The following is a 19,790-nucleotide window of genomic DNA, read 5'->3' on the forward strand; positions in this document are numbered from 1 at the left end:
ACTGGTTGTTTCCTCACAGGGTTAGAATACCTTCCCTCCTCCTCCTTTCTCCCAAGAACTGAAATCAGCTTCAGAAGGGAGTCTTTGGCTTGTGAATCAAGACTTTAATTATAGGCTTTCTTCTTTTGAAAGACAGTTTCCTTTTTCTGCAGTTGTTCTTTGGGTGGAGTGCATGCACGTGTGTGTGTGTGTGTGTGTGTGTGTGTGTGTGTGTGTTCGCGCGCGCACACACACACACAGGCGCGTGCGCAGGCACGCCTGCTTGTAGCATTTGGATCTGTGCAGCACGTTGGCTTTCTAGACATCCTTTGTATAGTAACAGCATGTGCAGAGGGGCTGGCAGCCTGTAAAACAGTTTTTTCTCCTCTTCCCCCTTCTCTCAACCTTACTCCCTCCCTAGATCTGGTGACATTACATAGATAAATGTGCTGGCTAGGAAAGCAGCAGAAGGAATTGAATGTCTGCCAAAAATTTGCAGCATGAAACCAAACTGGCTGCTTCAGCCTCGCTTTCCTGATCTCTTATTGTGTGTGTGTGCAGTCTACACTTGTCAGGGCTTTCCTTGTTGAGCGTTACGTCACTGTTCTCCACCCTGTCTTTTCTTTTGAAGAGCTACTGTCCTCAGGCTTCAAACTTGTTAAACACTTAAGGCTTTATTTATACTATTATGGTGGTGATATTGAAGATGAAACACATTTAAGTCTGAAAGAGAAATTTTAATTTGATGAATATCGACTTAGGTATGTATGTGTACATGTGTGCACATGTGTTTCTGGGCAATATTATGATAGTGTAGAGAAGATAAGGTACTGGTAACCACCTGAAATTATTACATTGCTTAACAAAAATTCTTGAGCAAGAGAGACATTTTCTTAAAGGACCTTGAAGACAGCTTAGAGAGGTATTGATTTTTAACTGTTGATCAGCATTGCAAGGAGACATTTCTAGAATAGAAGTGATTTAAATTATTTACTGTATGTTGAATTAAAGAAGATAATATGAGACTTTTAAATTTGGGGTTCTTAGTTTTAAGACTGCTCATAAAGTTGAGGATCTAGACTGTGCAAAATGTGTCCGTGATTTCAGAGAAAAAAATTAGTTTTTATTCTTTTCCACAGTTTGGTGAAACACTTAAATCCATGTCTAAAGAAAAGGTTTTGGCTATTAAAGCATTACATAGTCCTTAAAAAAATAAAGTAAGGTCCTACTTATTTTCTAAATCCTTTAGTCTTATTATGATTTAGTAAACTATAATTTTGAATATACCTTTAACTATAGTATTTTCGTTGCATTTGTTCCTTATCACATGCTATTCTGTATTGTAATGTATTTTTAATGCATGTTTTATTTTTACAATTAGATTGTAAGACCCAGCAGCAGGGAACCAGTTTTGTTATATCTTGTTTCTCTAGCATCTAACTCAGTGTCCTTATATATGAGAGATACTATGGATAATGGTATGTGGAAGTAACACTGAATATGAGAATAATGTGAGGCCATTTCACAAGCTGACTTAGTCATCTAAGGCTCCCCAAACAGAATACCATAGACTGGATGGCTTAAAAAATAAGAATTTATTTTCTCACAGTTCTGGAAGCTAGAAGTTTGAGATCAAGATGCTGGCACAGTTGGTTTCTCCTGAGCCATCTCTCCTTGTCTGGCAGATGGCCACATTCTTGCTGCATTTCGCATGACCTTTTCTCTGGGTACAGACATCTGCCCCCCACCCTCCATGTCTCTTCCAGCTCTTATAATATACTAGGCTTATAGGATTAGGGCCCCACCCTTGTGACCTCTCTTAACCTTAATTACTCCTTAGAAGCGCTATCTCTTAAGGGTTTGGGCTTAAACATATGAATTCTGTGGGGAATACAGTCCAGTCCATAACACTTGAAGATAGACAGATATGCCAGGTTATTATGCTATTAGATAACATATCAGTAAAGTTACAGTAAGGGAAACAGAAACCATGAGTGACTGTAGTACAGGAGTTGATAAAGCAGATGTTTGAAGTGACAAAGTGGGAACATTGAAGTGACACAGAGGTAATAACTTCCTTAAGCAGCCACCACTGCTAGGGCTGGAGGAACAAAAGAAAGAGATTTGGGTTCTTAGAACCTAGAGGTTTAGAGGAGGGGCCCCATGGAGCTGGGGTTCAGACCTTTGAAGAGGTCTCACTGCTTGGTTGCTTTTAAAACCTTAGAGAGGGCCTGCACAAAGGTTGGGACGCAAGACTCCCAAGAGGATATGTTGCTCTGCTGCTGCTGGTACTTCTGAGGGAACATGATGAAGCTAGTTTTATGAGAAATCAGTCTTCTGTAGGAAGCTGAAGACTGCCAGCAACTGTTGCTGCTGGGAAAAAGGACCCATGCTAGGGTGACACTGGCAGGAAGAGGAGAGTGTCTGGAAGGAGCAAGTCCATTCTTTTGTCATCTTCTTGTCTCCCTCTAGTGTTCCCTGTTGGTGGAGCCTAATGGAAGGCTGCTGACAGAGGAGAAATGACATATGCGTTCTGAGCTTAGCACCACAAAGCAGAGTAAGGGCGAGCTTGGAATTCAGAGACAACAAACAGCTTCATAGCTGGCACAGATATTATTGGTGGGAGTACAGCCTGTGTAAAATCCAATTTGGCAATATGTATCAAAAGTCTTAGAAATGTGTAAATCTTTTGACCTAGCAATTGCAGTTCAAGAAATATATCCTAAGGAAAATAATCCAAAAAGTGCACAAAGATGTATGTATGTACAAGGATTTTTTAAAAAATTTAAAATGTTTATTCATTTGAGAGAGACAGAACATAAGCAGGGGAGGGACAGAGAAAGAGGGAGAATCTGAAGCAGGTTCCAGGGTCTGAGTTGTCAGCAACAAGCCCGGCATGGGGCTCCAGCCCACAAACCTTGAGATCATGACCTGAGCCGAAGTCAGAAGCTTAACTGATTAAGCCACCCAGGCGCCCCTTTGGGTGTTTGATTACAGTATTGAACGTGATAAAAAACATTAGAAGTGTTAAATGTTTATCTATTTGGGATTGGTTAAATTATCTTACACATGTAGTGAAATGTTATATAGCCATTAGAAAGATGAGGCTGACTTGGATTGATTGATGTGGAAATAAATTTAACAAAACAGATTATATGCTATATGTAGTATGGATTTCTCTTTCTTTCTTTCTTTCTTTCTTTCTTTCTTTCTTTCTTTCTTTCTTTCTTTCTTTCTTTCTTTCTTTCTTTCAATATATAGGGAAAGTTGAGGAAAAAATACATAAAAAAGAGAGCACAATGCCAAGTTGAAGAGTACAGGCTTTGGAGCTAGGCAGCTTGGGCTTTGTATGTGGACTCTGCCACTTTTTATGACCTTGGGTAAATTAGTCTTTCTGGATCTGTTTTCTTACCTGGAAGATGGTGATAGTAGTACATACTCCATAGGGTAGTTGTTAAGTCTAAAAGTGTTAATATTTATAAAGCATATGTAGCTGCTTCAAGTGCTCATTAACGTTAGGTATATATAATATATAGAGGAGGAAGAGAAAGATTAGAAGTTTACTGTTTTTTCTTTTTCATTTTTTTTAAAGTTTTTTTTTTAATGTTTATTTTTGAGAGACAGACAGACAGGCTGCGAGTGGAGGAGAGGCAGAGAGAGAGGGAGACACAGAATCTGAAGCAGGCTCCAGGCTCTGAGCTGTCAGCACAGAGCCCGATGTGGGGCTCGAACTCACAAACTGCGAGATCATGACCCAAGCCGAAGTCAGACACTTAGCTGACTGAGCCACCCAGGTGCCCCTCTTTTTTATTTTATTTTTAAAATTTTATTTATTGGGGCGCCTGGGTGGCTCAGTTGGTTGAGCGGCCGACTTTGGCTCAGGTCATGATCTCGCTGTCTGTGAGTTCGAGCCCCGCGTCGGGCTCTGTGCTGACGGCTCAGAGCCTGGAGCTTGTTTCAGATTCTGTGTCTCCCTCTCTCTGACCCTCCCCCCGTTCATGCTCTGTCTCTCTCGGTCTCAAAAATAAATAAACGTTTAAAAAAAATTATTTATTTATTTTGAGAGAGAGAGAATCCCAGGCAGGCTCCACCCTGTCAGCACAGAGTGCAATGTGGAGCTCGATCTCATGAACCAGGGATCATGACCTGAGCCGAAATCAAGTTGGACACTTAACCAACTGAGCCACCCAGGTGCCCCCTCCCTTTCTTTATTATCTAATTTTTATGGTGAGAATATCATGATTTTGTAATTAGAATAAACAGTAAAGTTTTTCTGTTATAACTGAAAATGATGAAGCTGGCAAAGACACATTCAGTATTTCATTACTTTTGGAAGTCCTGATACTAACTCCAGCATGCTTTATGGGTAGAATAGCACTTCCCACTGCAGCCTAGATGCATCTGACAACTGAGGCTTGTCTTTTGACAAGATCCTTATTCCTCATGGGAAAACTTCATTCTTTTCTCAGGTCCCTGCAAATGCTCAGGGACTTGCATTATTATGATGCTTCTGACTAGGTTCCTGAGGCCTTCGTCTTACTTTTGCCTTGGTTCCTTGGGTGAGTTCTCTTAGCTCTGTGTAGAACCAAACTTAGTGCTGTGAATAATGCTAGTCTTTGAAGAAGGCAGGAGAACCTCTGGTCAGTCATATGTATATGTATATGTATATGTATATGTATATGTATATGTATATGTATATGTATATGTATATACACACAAGTTTAAATTCTGCCACACCATGTTGTTAATAAATAGTATCATTAATTGCCAGTAATGGAAACTCAATACTTACCATCTCTAAAGTCTCTTTTTCAAAAAATGAATTTATCTGTAGGTTGTTTACTTGGGTGAGTGAGTTAAAACTGTTTTGTGAGTTAGACTTGGAGTACCTGACTTTGAATAACTTTATTTACTTTATTAGTCACATATAGCCTTTGGCAATGATTTTTATCTTTGGTAAAATGAGTATACAGTTGACCCTTGAACAACACAGGTTTGAGCTGTCCGGGTCCACTTTTTTGCAGTTTTTTTTTGATAAATACAGTATGGTAGTGTAAAGCATATTTTCTCTTATGATTCCCTTCCTTCCTTCCTTCCTTCCTTCCTTCCTTCCTTCCTTCCTTCCTTCCTTCCTTCCTTCCTTCCTTCCTTCCTGGTTTTATTTTATTTTTAAGTAATCTCTACATTCAACATGGGGCTTGAACTCACAACCCTGAGATCAAGAGTCATATGCTCTATTGACTGAGACAGCCAGGCCCTCCGACCCCTTATAATTTCCTTAATAAGGTTTTCTTTTCTTTAGCTTTATTGTAAAAATACAGTATGTAATACATATAACATACAAAGTATGTATTAAATGACTGTTTATGTTATTGGTGAGGCTTTCAGTCAGCAGTAGGCTTTTAGTAATTAAGTTTTGGGGAAGTCCAAAGTTATACATAGGTTTTTGTATAGGGTCCATGCCTCTAACCCCTGTATTCAAGGGTCAGCTGTATAATGTTTTTTGAAGTTCCCTTCCACTTCCACAGACCATGATTCTGATGGTAGCAGAATACTATTTATCAGTTATTATTTTTGGTAGGTCTTGAAGAAAATGATGCTATTTGCCAATTTATTCAAACCATTACTTCTTTTAGATGTCAGTTTGGCCAAAATAAATGCCTACAGTTTCAGTTTCTTAAAATTGCAATGAATAGGAAAGTCTTGTTGAACATCTTGTTCCTTCTAAACCATTATTTCATACATTTGTAGCATAAAAAATACTCCCATGCTAATACTCCTGAACTCAAGTACTACTAAAGACTTTTCTAAACGTGGGTAATGCACAGTATGGTAAATGTGTCTTAATGCAATCATGTAGATAAGTACCATATATAGAAAATATATTAGTCCACACAAAATTTTCATCACCTTGGCTTTTTTGGGATGTTAAAACAAAACAAAATCTTGTCCTGACTTAAAAAGTGGCAACTGGTTACTTAACAAAGATGAGCTTTGAAGGATAGATACAGTTTTGAAAGGGATATAGGAAATCCGCATTTATTAGATACCTCTTATGGTTTTTTTTAATTTTTTTTTCAACGTTTATTTATTTTTGGGACAGAGAGAGACAGAGCATGAACGGGTGAGGGGCAGAGAGAGAGAGGGAGACACAGAATCGGAAACAGGCTCCAGGCTCTGAGCCATCAGCCCAGAGCCCGACGCGGGGCTCGAACTCACGGACCGTGAGATCGTGACCTGGCTGAAGTCGGACGCTTAACCGACTGCGCCACCCAGGCGCCCCAGATACCTCTTATGTTTGAGTTACACTCCCATATCTTTATCCCATTTAATCTTTATGGTAACTTGAAAGGTAGGTATGTTGTACCATTTTACACCAAAGAGGCTAACTTACATAGGCAAAGTGATGCCGTAAGTGGCAGAACTCAGTCTTTCTCTAAGCTCTGCTGAGCTGATTCCTAGTGGGAGGAATACAAAGAACTTTGAGGGGAATGGTAAGATAACCAGGAGAAAGAGCATAAAATGTGATCTCTGAAGACAAGTGAATAGATTGGGAGAAGAGAAAAATAGTATGAAAAAACTAGTTTGGTATATGGTGGAAGGAATTGAATACCAAACCATAGGAGTTAGCATTTGGGATATGTTTTATAAGTTTTGAGCCAGCATGGTAACTAGATTTTAAAAATAGTATTTTAGGGGTGGCTGCCTGGCTCAGCCAGTTAAGCTTCCTACTCTTGGTTTCATCTCAGGTCATGATTTCGCAGTTTGTGAGATTGAGCCCTACATCAGGCTCTGTGCTGACAGTGTGGAGCCTGTTTGGGATTTTCTCTCTCCCCCCCTACTCTATGCTCCTCCCCCACGCGCACATGTGTGCTTCTGTGCGCGTTCTCTCTCTCTCTCTCTCAAAATAAATAAACTTAAAAATCTGTATGTATTTTAAAAAATAGTATTTAAGGGGCTTCATCTGGAAGCAGTGTGCAGAAGAAAAATCAAAGAAAGGCTAGAGTCAGTCCATGTAGAAGATTGCACATGGTGATGTGACTCTGAATTAGGGAAGAGCCATACTTACATAAAACAAACTAAAACAGAAAGTAAAGGACCACAAAGGGAAGGAGAAGCAGTAATAATTTGGCAGTATCTTATTTGGGTGAATGAAGAGAATGATTTATTACTGACAAACAAAGTGGAACTTTCAATTTAATTGATGAATATGGGAAAGATAACTCTTTACAGTTTCCTAGCATAGAATTTAAGTTCAGCAAATATGCACATTGTTATTTTTTAGTTTTTAAAAATGTTTTATTTATTTTGAGAGAGAGAGAGAGAGCGAGAGCGAGAGAGAGAGAGAGAGAGAAAGTGGGTGAGGGGCAGAGAGGGAGACACAGAATCCAAAGCAGGCTCTGGGCTTTGAGCTGTCAGCACAGAGCCTGACTTGGAGCTCAAACTCAAGAGCCATGAGATTATGACCTGAGCCGAAGTCAGACGCTTAACTGACTGAAACCCAGGTGCCCAGCACATTGTTATTTTTGATGTCACCTCTGATTAGGAAAGAGAAAATTGTTATAGTATCTTGACAGATGATTGCTATCTCATCTAAATTTATGGTAATGTGTATATGTAGTAAAAGTGTAGGTTGAAATTGATTATTACTATTCTAATTATATCATTAACTTATTTTACCAATAATCTTGTTGTGTCTAATTGTACAAGTCATTGAATGGACTCATCAAAATAAGAATGAATTCAATTTAGTACTCCTCTTAAAAGCTTTGTAATGGCTAATGGGTTATGTTGGAACTGATTAAAATTATACAAGATTACCTTATTGTAGACTATTAATAATGAAAAATGGGCTCTTTTCCAGGCCTAGTTGTTTTATTATTATATGTATTTTGCAACTGTATACTTTGGAGGAAAATGTTTAATAAGCAGCCATGGAGTACTCTTTTTTTTTTCTGTTTATTTTTGACGAAGAGAGCACAAGCTGGGAAGGGACAGAGAGAGGGGGAGACAGAGGACATGAAGCGGGCTCTGGACTGAGAGCAGAGAGTCCGATGGGGGGCTTGAACCACGAACTGTGAAATCATGACCTGAGTTGAGGTCAGTTAGGACACTTAACTAGCTGAGCCACCTAGGTGTCCCTGCCATGGAGTGCTTGATAGTATATGGGGTGCTGACAAATTTAAAGAGATTAAATCCTACCCAAGTACAGCTCCTCTGAAGATTACTGAATCTTAGAGGAGAGGCTTTGAGTAAGAATTGATAAACTTATTTGGAGCTAAGCATGATTTTGTTGTATTTTAATTTCATTGCATTCTTGAAATTTAGCACACAGAATTTAGTACATAACTGTGTGCAAGGTACTTAAGAGGTGAATTAAGATGTCTAGCATGATATCTGCTTAGCTAGTGCTGTCTTTCTGGAAAAGATCAAGGAAAGCTAAATTCTGAACTATCATAAAGGATTTGGGAGGAGCAGAAGTTAGTCTAAGGCCATTAGTAGTGAAGACATGAAGCACTGGGTAAAACCGAGAGGAAGGTTTGCCTGAGGAGAAGAGAACACTGTATTAGAATGTTCAGCTTTCTCAACAAAGTACCTTCCAACAAAGCATTAATTTCCTAACGTGAGCTTTGTGTGCTCTTACAGTATCGGAAATAAGTAATTGTGTAGATATCCTCTCAGAAGACTTACTTTTGAATTTTTTGGGATAATGGGAGTAGTATTTAACTGTTTTCTAATTACTTTGTGTGGATTTTGTTTTGTATTTATTGACATAAGTGCTTTGAATTAGGTGGGTGGATTTGAGAGGGGCTTATGATATTTCATGCAGAGTAACCTGGCTGGATTAGATACATAGCAGTCAAAAAGAGGTTTTAGTTGCTAATTTAGCAGTGCATGATAGATTTTAATTCTTAAAAAAAATATTTTTTTTAGTGTTTGCTTATATTTGAGAGAGAGACAGAGAGACCATGTGTGGGGGAGAGAGGGAGACAGAATCTGAAGCAGGCACCAGGCTCTGAGCTGTCAGTACAGAGCCTAATGTGGAGCTTCAACTCATGAGCCGTGAGATCATGACCTGAGCTGAAGTCGGACACTTCACCGACGGAGTCACCCAGGTGCCCCTAGATAGATTTTAATTCTTAGACTTGTAAGAAAAATATTAAGGTGTAAGGGTGACCTATTTTTATTTAATTGGATTAAAAGGTGAAACTAACTTTGATGTGCGTATAGTGAGAATAAAATGGCTGACCTTTAAATTCAGTAGCCAGAATTTACTATTAGTAATTAATTTGGGGGGGGGATTAAAGTGGTATTTCTAAGTCTAATCACTGTAGTCAAGATGAACATAATAAGGGGTTCCATGGGAACAGTTAAAAGATAACAGGTTTTGAAAATGAAGACATTATAAGTAGTTGCCTCTCTGTGTGACAGGGTTTTTTGTTTTTTTGTTTTTGAGAGAGTAAGAGCACAGGAGCAGGGTGGTCAGGAGGAGAGGGGAGGAGAGGCGGAGGGAGAGGAAGAGGAATCTTAAGCAGGCTCCATGCTGCGTGTGGAGTCTCACACAGGGCTTGATCTCACCACCACGAGATCATGACCTGAGTCCAAATCAAGAATTGGACGCTTAACCAACCAAGCCACCCAGGTGTCCCTCACTGTGTGAGTTTTGACCTATTATTACTTAAATCATGTGACCTGTGAGACTGAAACATACCACTTAAGTTTTTAGTTCAATTTTTTATTGTAAAATTTACCATTTTAAACATTTTTAGTGTATAATTGAGGGGCATGAAGTATATTCACAGTTCTTTGAAACCATTAATACTGCCCATTTCTAGAACTTTTTTATCATTTCAGTCTGTACTCATTAAACAGTAACTTCCCCATTTCTTCCTTTTTTCCAGCTTCTGATAACCTCTTTTCTGCTTTCAGCCTGTATGATTTTAACTATTCTAGGTTACTCACATAAGTGGAATTAAACAGTATTTGTTCTTTTGGTATACCACTTGATTTTTTAAAAAACGAGTTGCAGTAATTATAGATGCATGTTAAGTTTTTAATGAGGTATTTATAATTTTTATAGACTTTTTTTATTTAAATGAATGATGTGACCATTATTGCTTTAGTGCATCTTTGGGTATTATAGCAAGTCCTATATGAATTATGTGCTTTCATATTCTTAATGTTAGCTATGTTAATTTGTCTCCGTAATTTCCAGTGTCCATAAAACCTGAGAAAATTTGTAGCTTTTAAGAAATCACACATCTTTATTGCCTGATAGCTTATGAAATGATCTCTTAGAGGTTTCTGAAGTCATAAGTCTAAATTTACATGTGCAGTCTTTTTACTTGAAAATTCTGGTGGTCATAAATTCTAGAACTTATCATTCAGTTCTGTCTTGAAAGAACTAGAAATAATTACATAGAACAAAACAGATTCTTGACTATTCTTTATGTCAGTGTTTAAGAACGAAGACAAGATGTTTTGAGTTCCTCAGAAGATATTAGAAAATGGAGACAATGACAAGTGGATAATGGCTTCAAAAAAATTAAAGACAAGTTTTTTGGGGGAAATGAAAATTCGACTTTCAGATTGGAATATCTCATAATACAGAAATATTGAAGATATTCTAAATGATTATATCTAAAAATTCTTTTCTTTCATGGTATCAACCTCATGTAGCAGAGCTCATTGGGCAAAATTTTTGCTGTTTTTGTTTTTAAAAGTTATTTCCAAAAGCTCATGTCAGAATGCTGGCTGCTCAACCGGCTGTTTACGTATCAGAGCATCTACTTTGCCTCAATGCTGCCATCTGGCGATTATTATGGAGATCGCAGCATGTGCTTAAAGCACCCTAAGAGATACAAGGTGTAATCTAAGTGCTTCCTGCCACAAATCTCCCCCTGTTTTTGAGAAATTGAATAAAAGTGGGTTGTGTGGCAGAAATCTTAATTTGGTTATTGAGGCCATGAGATTACTTTGTGAGATTACTTTGTAAACAGAACATTTATATATTATTAAGATGCACATATCTTTATCAGGCTCTTGCCAACTCATTGTTCTAAGATAGTATTTTTGTTACTTATTTTTATTTCTACAAGGTAATTTAAGGTATTGAATGCTTATTGGATGCATACTGTTTGTTAGACACTGTTCTTACTGGATCCTGTAGTACTGTTGACAGTATTAGCAATACAGTCATGAACAAACACATGGAAATCAGAACTTTCATAGGGTTTATATTTATTTATTCATTTATTTATTTATTTATTTATTTATTTAATCTTTAACGTTTATTTATTTTTGAGACAGAGAGAGACAGAGCATGAACAGGGGAGGGGCAGAGAGAGAGGGAGACACAGAATCTGAAACAGGCTCCAGGCTCTGAGCTGTCAGCACAGAGCCCGATGTGGGGCTCGAACTCACGGACCGTGAGATCATGACCTGAGCCGAAGTCGGACGCTTAACCGACCAAGCCACCCAGGTGCCCCCATAGAGTTTATATTTAGTGGGGGACAAATAATAAGATACACACGCACATGCATGTGCATAATATGTTAATTAATGAAAAGGGTTAAGGAGAAGAAATAAAACAAGAAAGGGGGATATAAATTATTGTGGTTGGTGAGTTGTTTTGAAATGTTAGATGCAGTGGTCAAAGAAAGCCTTACCAAGCAGGGGACTTTTGAGTAAAGATTGGAAAGATCTGGGGAAGAGCATGCAGATAGAAGGAAAGCAAATGCAAAGGCCCTGTGATTAGGACATCTGACTTGCAAGCTAGGAAGCTGGAGTAGAATGTAAGAGGAAGAGGGCAATAGAACATGAGGTCAGAGGGGTGTAATTGTGTATTTATATGTGGGGGTACAAGTCACATAAGGCCTTGTAGTTCATTTGGCATGTAATCTGAGATGGAAGGTTCTGGACTGGATGGAGGGTTTGGGGCAGCCGAGTGAGGTGCTCTGATTTACCTTTTAACAGGTTCACTCGGGTTGCTGTGTTTAATGGTATGTAAAGTCATTTGCTACAAACTTTTTTTCTTGTTTTATTAGCTGTAGGAACAGGTTCATTTTATATAGATATGAGAACAGGCTTTAAGACTTAGTGTGGACAGATTTGGGAACAGCGATTGTATGTCATGTTGCATATCTCTGCACAGGTTTTTATTTTTATTTTTATTTATTTATTTATTTATTTATTAAAAAAATTTTTTTAATGTTCATTTTGGGACAGAGAGAAACAGAGCATGAACAGGGGAGGGGCAGAGAGAGAGGGAGACACAGAATCGGAAGTAGGCTCCAGGCTCTGAGCCATCAGCCCAGAGCCCGACGCGGGGCTCGAACTCACGAATCGCGAGATCATGATCTGAGCTGAAGTCGGACGCTGAACCGACTGAGCCACCGAGGCGCCCCTCTGCACAGGTTTTTAAAAACTGTATTCATAGGTTATCAGTTATTCTTTGTGATACAGAATAATTGAAATCAGCTTGTAGAGTTTCACTTGGAAAATGGTATTAATATCTCTTCACTGTCCTAAAATCACCCCAGTACATTTTCAGATTCAAATCTTATAGTAAACCCAATGTAGTTTTAGCCCCTTTCTTATTTATTTTCATGCTTCTTAATATTTTAGGAATGAGAATGATCTGGAGTTGTAATTTTTTATGTTCTATTTAGGCATATTCTAAAACAAATCACACAATTACTGATCAGCAGTGCTGTTTAATCAAAGAAAAACTCAGATTTATGTTGTAACCGAGATAATATGTTTAAACCACTTTTTTGGCTTGTATTCTTATCAGGTAAAATGACCAATCTTCAGAGTAGTAGTATGCTTTCCCAAATTGCACTTTAAAATCCTGAAATTACCAATTAAGATACAGTCATTGCCAGTAATAGTATTTCTCTGTGGATTTAGTTTTGTTTTGGTAGCTGAAAAATTTATCATATTTGTGCTTGGTTCTGTGATGCCAAAGAGTAAATATCTTCAATGTGAAATGTGTAGGTTAGGGAAATTATAGCTGTACCCTCTGTATTACTGACAACTCTCTTTGTAATTTGAGTCTGTTTGGACCAGTGTCTTTATTTGACTTAACAAATATCTTTTCAGCTTATGTCTTATTTTCACACTATGCATATCAATACTGAATAACTAAATTGTATACCTGAAACTAATATTACACAGTATGTTAACTGAAATTTAAATAAAAACTTTGAAAATATCAATATTGTTTAAACTTAGGTAAGATTTCATACTGAGAACAATCAGCAAATTGTTTTGTCTAGTAAGTAGGCAAGGTCTAAGACTGTGGTCATTTGATAAGAATCAAAATAATTGAGTTAAACTGTCTACACAGCTCTAAGTAGCCAGGCAGCCAGTTTGTCTAAATCACTCCCCTTCTCCCGCACCAACTTTAATGAACACTTAAATGACATCAGTTATTTTGTTTTGAGATAGATAAAACCTAGTAATACTAAGTGATTGATCATATATAAAAATATTAACAGCAGTAATATTACAGAGATTATACAGGAATATATAGGGATAGTTTTGCTAAGGATTTCTTAGGTATGATTTTAAATAACATTTTCTGTCATTGGGAACTTTATTTTCTAGATGATAAAGACACATATTTAAAAACACAAATTGCTATGTCAGTTTTAATTTTCGAACTGTTTTCCTGTGCTGAAGAATAACAATAATTTGTTTTTCAGACTTTCTCTTTTCTTCATCCTTGTATGTTTGCTTCCTTAAGTATGATATAATCTCCCTTACATATAATCTAATCCTAAAAGTAGCAGCAGATTAACCCAAGTACTTTGCTATTACTAATGTTATTAATTATGGTAACTGAGTTTGAATCATAATACTATTCCTACTCTGCCCTACAGCTTCTTATAATGTAGACTTCTTCTCCACTATGACTGTAGGTTACACAGGATTCTTTATCTGAACCCAAGTTGTTCTTTTTTTTTAACCAGACTGCTGAAGTAATATAATATACTTTATATGTGAAAGTGGTACCGGTTTAGCACTAGTAGGTCATTACGTTGAATTATAACCTTATGTCCATATGCCACTAGTAGAGCTACTTTTCATACTCTTACCCTATTGTAAAAGGAGGGTAGGGGTGGGGAGAGACCCAAGAAGAAGAGTTGACACATTGGTCACACATTGGTCTTCACAGCCTCTAAGATGATTTTTGTTCTTTTATTGAACAAATTCTTCTGACATGAAGTTCTTCCCATCTGCTTTTTAAAAAGTGTGTAGTGGGGGCACCTGGGTGGCTCAGTTAAGTATCTGACTTTGACCCAGGTTATGATTTTGTAGTTCCTGGGTTCGAGCGTGGCATTGGGCTCTGTGCTGACAGCTCAGAGCCTGGAGCCTTCTTTGGATTCTGTTGTCTCCCTCTCTCTTTGCCCCTCCCCCCACCTCGTGTGCACATGTGTGTGCGCGCTCTCTCTCTCTCTCTCTCTCTCTCTCTCAAAAATAAACATTAGGGGCACCTGAGTGGCTCAGTTGGTTAAGCGTCCGACTTCGACTCAGGTCATGATCTCACAGTTTGTGAGTTCGAGCCCCGTATCAGGCTCTGTGCTGACAGCTCAGAGCCTGGAACCTGCTTCAGATTCTGTGTCTCCCTCTCTCTCTGCCCTTCCCCTGCTCATGTTCTGTCTCTCTCTGTCTCTCAATAAATAAACGTTAAAAAAAAAAAAGTTAAAAACATAAAAATAAAAAGTTTTCTCTAAAACTTCAGAAAAGTTTTTGCAAAACCTCCCTATTCTTGGGCGAAATCATCATTTTTGCTGACTTGAACACATTTATACGATTCTTCTAAAATCATGCATTCCCAGCTTCTTGACTTCTTAATTTTTTTTTAAATGTTTGTTTATTTTTGAGAGAGAAGGGGAGAGGGGCAGACAGAGAGAGAGGAACAGAGGATTTGAAGCAGGCCCTGTGTTGACTGCAGAGAGCCTAACGCATGGCTTGAACCCATGAACCATGAGATCATGACCTGAGCTGAGGTTGAACACTTAACTTACTGAACCATCCAGGCTCCCCTTGCCTTCTTAATTTCTTTGTCTTTAATTATACTTTTTTCTGTCATCAGCCGGAGTGTTAACTTTATGAAAGTTGAGACTTTGGCTGCCTTTTTCACCATTGTTCCCTCAAATGTCTGTAATAGTGCTTACTAAATATTTTTTTTTAATTTTTTTTTCAACGTTTATTTATTTTTGGGACAGAGAGAGACAGAGCATGAACGGGGGAGGGGCAGAGAGAGAGGGAGACACAGAATCGGAAACAGGCTCCAGGCTCTGAGCCATCAGCCCAGAGCCTGACGCGGGGCTCGAACTCACGGACCACGAGATCGTGACCTGGCTGAAGTCGGACGCTTAACCGACTGCGCCACCCAGGCGCCCCAGTGCTTACTAAATATTAAAGAATTCATGCACATTTGCCATTGGAGGTTTCCTTTATTAGTTAGGACTTTAGACTTAGGAATCACAAATTCTAAAGTTTCCCTGTGGACCCCAGTCTTCAATCCTTTTTTCTTCCTGTGGACCTTTGTTTTCATTTCACCAGATTTCCATGGTACTTTAACTCCAGACACTTTTTATCAACTCCCACCTGCTTATGATCCAGCCTCAACATTGTGTCCCACCGTTTTAGTTGACCCTTCTTAACGCAGCACTCTGACCCCTGTATAGTCAAAAATTCATATATAACTTTTGGCTCCACAAAACTAAATAAATAGCCTGCTGTTAACCTGAAGCTTTACCAATAATGTAAATAGTTAATTAGCACATATTTTGTATGTTATATAATTATATACTATATTCTTATAATAGAGTAAGTTAGAGAAAACAAAATCATAAAATAGAGGCGCCTGGGTGTTTCAGTAGGTTAAGCATCCAATTCTTGATTTCGACTTGGGTCATGATGTCATGGTTTGAGAGATCGATCCCCCTTTGCACTGACAGTGAGGAGCCTGCTTGGGATTTTCTCTCCTCTGTCCCTCCCACCAAGAAAAAAGTAAAAAGTAAAAATCATAAGGTAACAACATACACTTGTAAAAAACCCACTTATAAGTGGACCCAGATTGTTCAAACCATGTTGTTCAAAGGTCAGCTGTGTTTGCATTTGCATTCTAGTAGACTTTACCCTTTGGCTTATCTCATCAGTCTACAGCTCTCTGATTTTATCGGTCCAAGGCTGCAGAGGAGTTAAGGAAAGATGTAGAGCTGTTCTGATTGGAAACACTACAAATTACACTTTCTGATCTTAGCTGTGTGGTTAGGGCTGATTGACAGTTTTATTTTCCATCACTAATTGATTCTCTATCATCTTCCACATGGAGACTTCCAGCCTTTTTCTTTTCTTTTTTATTTTTTTCATTTTTTGTAAATGCCCAAACTCATACTGGTCTACTTCTGTTTAAGTAAGTGACATTGTCTTCTATTTTAGTGAAGAGATAGAGTCCATTTTGTAGGAACTCCATCAACTTTTCTCTCTTCTATTTTGAATTTATTCTCTATGTTAATAACATATTTTTCTGGTTCTTTCTTGCCTGAAAAATGTGTGTCCACTTTCCATTTTTATAGGAGGGTTTTTTTCTGCCATCTTTGCTCTTAGACCCAGCCAATCTCACTTGTCAGTTTTCTCAGTCAGCTTTCACTTTCTCCTGCTCTATCCAGCCAATTCCTGTCCCACTTTTGGCAGGCAATTTTTATGTCCTATTTTCCAGAAATAATGAATCTGTCAGAAATGAGCACCCTCAACATTTCCCTTTTCCCACCATATCCCACCTACAAATAGTGTGCATTGATACCATCCTATACTATGAAGGGCAGTCCCTTTATCCCTGCTTTAAAATTCGTCCTTTTTTCAAAACCAGTATTAATTATCCAGTAGAACTTTCTGAAATGATGGAATTGTTCTATATTTGTATTGTCCAGTACCATAATCACTAGCCATATGTGAATGTTGAGCACTAGAAATGTAGCTAGTGTGACCGAGGAATTAAATTTATTTTCAGATTTAAATAGCCACATGGTTTAGTGTCTACCTTGTTGAATAGTATAGCTCTAAACCTTAACCATAAAATATGTTCCTGTTATTTCTTGTTTCTTGAATCTCTCTGACCATGTGTGTCGTCTTCTCCACATTTAAGTAGGTGTAGTCTTTTGCATCTTAAATACCTAGAACACATCAAAACCTTTTGCCATTTTTTTAAGCCATCTCTTGTCTGTTTTCTGTCCCTTCATGGCAGTTTCTTGGTTCCTATGACTTTAGCTCTTATCTTGTCATAGGATAAGACAAATCCTATCCTGAAAAAGGCTCACTATTAATGAGGTCTTCAACTATTTCTCAGTTGTGCAATCCAGTAGATATTTTATCTTCCCCAAATTGATTGTTGGTTGCTCTCTGCTTCTTGAAATTCTTGTGTTAGGACTTCCTCTTCGTTCTGTTTTCCCTCAGACTGGTCCTTTCTTGTCCCCCCTCTTCCCCTGCCCCCATACTCTTCTGCTTAGACTTGGTCTCACTTCTCCAATCCCCTCTCCTTGTTCATTTTTACTACAACTTCACTCCTCTTGCTCACCAGGTGCTGTCAGTTGTCACCTACATGTTGCTGCCTTTTAAATCTCTCTAGCCTATTCTAATTTCCAAACTCCAGTGTTGCCTTCATGAAGCCACCATCCAGGTCAAGAAAAAGAACATTATCAGCACCTCAGAGTCCCTTTCCAATTCACTGCCTCTTCTTTTCTCTCTAAAGGTAACTGCTGTCTCAACTTATAACTATATAGAACTGTTTTAGAACTTTATATAAATAAAATGATACAGTATGTATTCTTCTGTGTCTTTTCTCTCATTCAGCATTGTTTGTAATAGTCACCCACGTTGTTGACTGTTATTTTCATTACTGTTTAATACTCTGTGGATATAGTACAGTTTATCTGTACACCCATTGCTGGTTATTTGGGTAATTTTTGTTTGAGTAAATTTTGTTATGAATAATGCTGTTCTTACCATTTTTGTGTATGTTTTATTGTACATATGTGTGTGTACTTCATTTGGTGGGTATATTGCTAGGAATGGAAGTGCTGAGTCATATGATATGCCTTTAATTTTAGTGAATACTGTCAAATCGTGTTCAGAGTAGTTTTGTCAATTTATATTCCTATCAGCAGTGTTAAGAGTTCTGTTGTTCTAGTTTCTTATCAGCACTTAACTATTGCCAGTCTTTATAATTTTAGTCGTTCATGAAGCTCTACCTCCTTGATGGCTAATGGGTTGAGCATCTTTTCTTATGTTTATTGGCCATTTATTACTTACGTACCTGTTGTTGTCAAGTGCCTGGTGAAGACTTTTGCCTAGTTTTCTATTGAACTGTCTGTCTTTTACATACTGACAGGTAAGAGTTATTAATATATTCTGGCTGTGAGCCATTTGTTAGTTAAATATGTTGTTAATATCTTCCATTCTGTCGCTGGTCTTCTCACTTAGTGTTTACTTCCAATTTCTACTCCTCAGTGAAGTCTTTCCTAACTTTACTCCCTGGTTCTTTTTTATATTCCTTTTTAAAGAAAGCATGTGGTAGTCTTTACCACAGCCATAATTATTAAGACAACTTCCAGCTTTTCATCTCTCATTTCATCTCTTGGCTGAGCAATACTGTTAATTTGCTTGTGTTGGACGTTATTGACGTACCATCCAACTCTCTCACTAATCCACTTCCTTTTCAGGATTTTTCCTCTAACAGCCACTTGTATTTTGGTATTCTGACCTTAGGTCTCTTCTTTCTACCTGTTCTCCATGGGAGAACTCCTCAGTTTTGAGAATCTTAATGCCATTTTATAGGTATATGATTTCTAGATTATTTCCAGACTAACCATTCTCCTGGACTTCCGATTCCTGTATCACAAAGCCCATGGGCATTGCTACATAGATGCTCCATAGGCATTTTAAGCTCCATGAGTCAGTCCCAAACTAAGCTCATCCCCCTCCTCTCAAGCTTGATTCTATATTTTCTTTGAACACCTTCCCTGTCAAGTACCTCCAGAAGAACTTAAGTCTGGGAAACCTTTCCTTGCTACCCATTTCCCCCGCTTGATTCCTCTGTTGTTTCTCATTGTAACACTTCTGTAATAGCACTGACAGGCATTTTATCTGTTTTCACCAGTTGTCTAAAAGAATCTTGAGGTCTTTATGCCTCTCTCCCATATAAGTGGTTGAGATTTGACTGAGATTGCCTCCAGCTAAACACATCTAAAATCAGACTCAGCATCTTTGGTTTTCTTCTGATTTTCTTCTTTAAAATGACTTACCTTTCACACCATCTTTTCATTAAGTCAGTCTTATTAAACACATTTCCTTTTCTATTACCTTCCACAACTAGTTTATTTCTAAGTCCATAGCTGTTTTTTCTGTTCCATTTTTTTAGCTTTGGTTCAGGTTCTTGTCTTCACCAGACTATTGTGGTCATTGTTTAAATGTTCTATCCATCTTTAGGTTTCTCCTCATTCATCTTTGATATTGCTACTGGATGTTTTGCTCAAATACAGATGATTTTCTTTTGGTTCAGTAGCCTTCTATTGTTTTCTTCCTGCAGTGTAAAATCCAACTTTATAAGACATTCAGTGGCAGTCTTCACAAACTGAAGTGATCTACCTACCCTCTCTACTACCACTTATGACAGAAACCATATCCTTTAAGCACTGGCTTTAGCAGACTGCACACCTAAATTTATCTTATTTATGTTACCTGCACTGCCTTTCTCTCCATCCTTTGGGCTGGAGGGGAAGGGGGTAGCGTTGTAG

At 38.0% G+C, this 19,790-nt stretch overlaps 1 protein-coding gene across 4 annotated transcripts in view; it reads left to right on the forward strand.

Annotated features, from left to right (window-relative positions):
• KAT6A (lysine acetyltransferase 6A) overlaps positions 1-19,790 on the forward strand; it is a 114,325-nt gene that overhangs the window by 38,581 nt on the left and 55,954 nt on the right. The window lies entirely within an intron of this gene.

This window comes from Felis catus, chromosome B1 (genome assembly GCF_018350175.1).
Source record: "Felis catus isolate Fca126 chromosome B1, F.catus_Fca126_mat1.0, whole genome shotgun sequence".
Classification (NCBI taxonomy): Eukaryota; Metazoa; Chordata; class Mammalia; order Carnivora; family Felidae; genus Felis; species Felis catus.